This window comes from Dioscorea cayenensis, chromosome 14 (genome assembly GCF_009730915.1).
Source record: "Dioscorea cayenensis subsp. rotundata cultivar TDr96_F1 chromosome 14, TDr96_F1_v2_PseudoChromosome.rev07_lg8_w22 25.fasta, whole genome shotgun sequence".
NCBI classification, from domain to species: domain Eukaryota; kingdom Viridiplantae; phylum Streptophyta; class Magnoliopsida; order Dioscoreales; family Dioscoreaceae; genus Dioscorea; species Dioscorea cayenensis.
In genome coordinates this window covers 1,224,166-1,227,559 of record NC_052484.1, presented here as the reverse complement: position 1 = coordinate 1,227,559, position 3,394 = coordinate 1,224,166, and the positions used below count along the sequence as shown (strand labels likewise).

General features: G+C 37.9%; 1 pseudogene; it reads left to right on the top strand.

Moving 5' to 3' along the window:
• Positions 1–920: 920 nt before the first annotated feature.
• On the top strand, positions 921–2,595 carry LOC120275495 (annotated as a pseudogene).
• The last annotated feature ends 799 nt before the right edge of the window (positions 2,596–3,394 follow it).

The following is a 3,394-nucleotide window of genomic DNA, read 5'->3' as shown; positions in this document are numbered from 1 at the left end:
GAGATAATAAGAAAAAGGTCCCGTGATTAGGTGTTATAAGAAAGAAGCGCAAGATGATGAGCTTGAAATCAATATCAACGACCGAGAATACATGTTTCTGAGACGAGCAAGTCAATAGCAACACTCTCCTTCTCCGAGACCAATACCGAGGAAATTATCATCGACAACAAACGGGAAGAAGAAGGTTGTTGAAAGTTTTCCGGCTGTTCTTTGCTTTGGAAAAGATGCAAACTGTGGTCGAAGAAGACATGAATGGGAACAAGAAACAAGAGAGTTTTTGTAGAGAGATCTCATGGTGAAGAATCAACCATGGTGAACAAGAAGAGGAAACCCGTATGTGGGCATTGAAAATATGTGTTTTGATGTTTTTTACCCATCCCACGAAGCAAGTGATTGACGTCGTTAACTCGCTTTTTTCCTGGTTTTTGACAATTGTGAAAACTATATGGTATGAAATTGTAAAAATGACATACTTAGATTTGCAAAAATATGAAATCACATGGTTTATTTTCCCAAAAATTTTTAAAAATTAAAAAAAAAAAAAAATCAACCCACAAAATTGGCAAGTCCAATTTGGTGGGTTGATCAACTCGATGACCCAGCAGATTCAAGGGTTGAGAATTACTCGACTTATATAAAAGCACGCCGATCAAGAAACGGTAAATTCACCCCCGAGATCTTTTGTCCCAGAGGGCCAATCCCGAGTCATTGCTGGGTTCATGTCCCTTTTTGGCTCGTCTTTTGCCCTTCGTGTGAACTGTTCGAATATTCCGAATATTCCCCACACTTATTTTTAAAAATTATTGCTATGTCGCGTCACTCTAACAAACATTAATTAGTCATGCCACTTGCCAGCAAAGCATCTGGTTTAGCATACACCAAGCTTTATGGCTCAATTCTAATTTTACCACTAAATTATCATGCAAATATTAAAAATCATCACAATGAAATCATTTAAATTTCGTATAAGTCCTTTTTAATAAAAATCAATAACTACATTAAATTACATCAACTACCTAAAAATATTCTCCCCTAAACAAAAAGTTTTGAATTAAAAATATTTTATATATTTTAAAAATATCAGAATCATAATATTTTTGTAAATTATCCTTAATACATGCATGTAAATCATTTACATTATTGGAGCTACAACAATGCTCCTTTTAATATTTCCCATTTAAATTTTATACAATAATATATATTTTTAAAAAGGTAAATAATATATATATATATATATATATATCTTATCAAATAAGAAACCCAGCCAACTGCCTTGCTTGTTCTTGAAATAGAAGAGTCATTTCCTCATTCCTTCCTCGAAGTTGACTAGTTATCCTTCTATCTCCATGTTAATTTCAAGTTATAATTAAAAAAGATAACATTTGTGGAATTCCATGGCCCTTTACAGAATTCATGAGCTTTGAAATCTTTCTACGTTTCTCACGTGTTATGGATGTAAGCCTCAAAACAACTTCACTCTCAAACCTTCCATCCTTAAAATGGCTACTATACCTCCTATGCATCATTAGTCGTTTCCCCAACATTAGAAAAATAAAATGTATCTAGTCAGGCTAGTCTTCAAAATGAACATTACCTCTGTACTTGTCGTCTTCCTTAGTCTTATCTAAAAAATTAAATCTTTTTCACATGCAAACCAAGCCCAACAGTAATATCTATCCTATAAATACCACCCCAAACCTTCTTCATTCCTTCATACTTAATCCCCACAAACAAGACATACACACACAATCCACAAACCCTAACAATGGCTTCCACAAATCTCCTAACTCTTCTTCTCCTCCCTCTCATCCTCCCACCTCCTACGCTGCCACCTTTGACATTGTTAACCAGTGCACTTACACCGTATGGGCAGCTGCCGTCCCTTGAGGCGGCAAACAGCTCGGCCAAGGCCAAACATGGACTATAAACGTAAACGCCGGGCACCACCGGTGGCCGTGTCTGGGCACGCACAGGCTGCAACTCTTTGACAACTCCGGCCATGGCAGCTGCGAAACAGGTGACTGTAATGGCCTCTTGGAATGCCAGCTTTTCATGGCAACCCACCAAACACTCTCGCTGAGTTCGGCACTAAACCAGTACGCCAACTTCGGATTACATCGATATCTCTTTTTAGTTGATGGGTTTAATGTGCCCATGGACTTCAGTCCGACTGGTGGGTGTGCTCGTGATCCGGTGCTCGGCCGACATCACCGGGCAGTGTCCGGCTCAGCTGAAGACTACCGGCGGTTGTAACAACCCTTGCACTGTGTTCAAAACAAATGAATATTGTTGTGACCCTCAGGTAGCTGTACAGCAACTGATTATTCTAAGTTTTTCAAGAATCTATGCCCAGATGCTTATAGCTACCCAAAAGATGATCAAACTAGTACTTTTACTTGCCCTGCTGGGACTAACTATAAGGTTACCTTCTGCCCTTAATTTGAGTGTATGTATATTTTTACATGCATGCGTTTTATGTAGTAGATGGGGGGAAGGAGAGGTATCCTTCTTGAATCATATAAATAAGGTCCTTATTACCAACCTATCAAGGTTGATATGATGAATAAAGGAACAAAATTTCATGTGTGTTAAGTATATTTTGAGTTTTCAAGTGAATGAACTATTTTACTATTGTATTTTATTTTTAAATCAGCACTATTTTTTTTGTTTATTTATTTTAGGGGAAATTACTGTTCACCCCTCGTAATTTTCAAAACTTCCCAAAAACCCCCTCCAACTTTTTGCACACCTTTTGACTAACCCTCCGTTATATTTTACATTCCTTTTTAACCCCGCGTAAGTTGAAGTGGGTCCACGACATGAAATTCCTTTTTGCCCTTGCAAAAGTGGAAAAATTACGCCAATCATAACTTCTTTATGATAGTTTTTCAATGTCTCCTCGCTTGCTTTTTCTCAAACAAAGTTGAAGGCTCATATCTCTGTTCTTCTTGTTCTTGTTCTTGTTCTTCTTGTTCTTCTTCTTCTTCTTCTTTTCTTCTTCTTCTCATTTGGTGTATTCACCTTTAGCTCTTCCGATTAAAATTATGGAGAGTTTTGGCGCTATCGCTAGATACAACCTGGAGGACGAGTGCTAATGTTCACCACTACCGACTTTTGGGGAATCGTTTTAGCATGAAATATGTGAGCGATGGGGTCCTCGATATTTCCGCGGTCTGTGAAGTTTATCACACCTGGATGGACATAAAACCAGATGTCCCATATAAAACGAGGTCGACTTCCAACAGATGTCGACGTGTACTCCATCTTCAAACGTTCTCGTCGTTGATCTCGTTGTCGAGATGTATGTATGGCATCAGATCTCACCGAAAACGCAGTTCTTTCGCTGTAAGTTTCTTCTCGCTTATGTTTATATAGTTGTAGAAGTTAATTATTG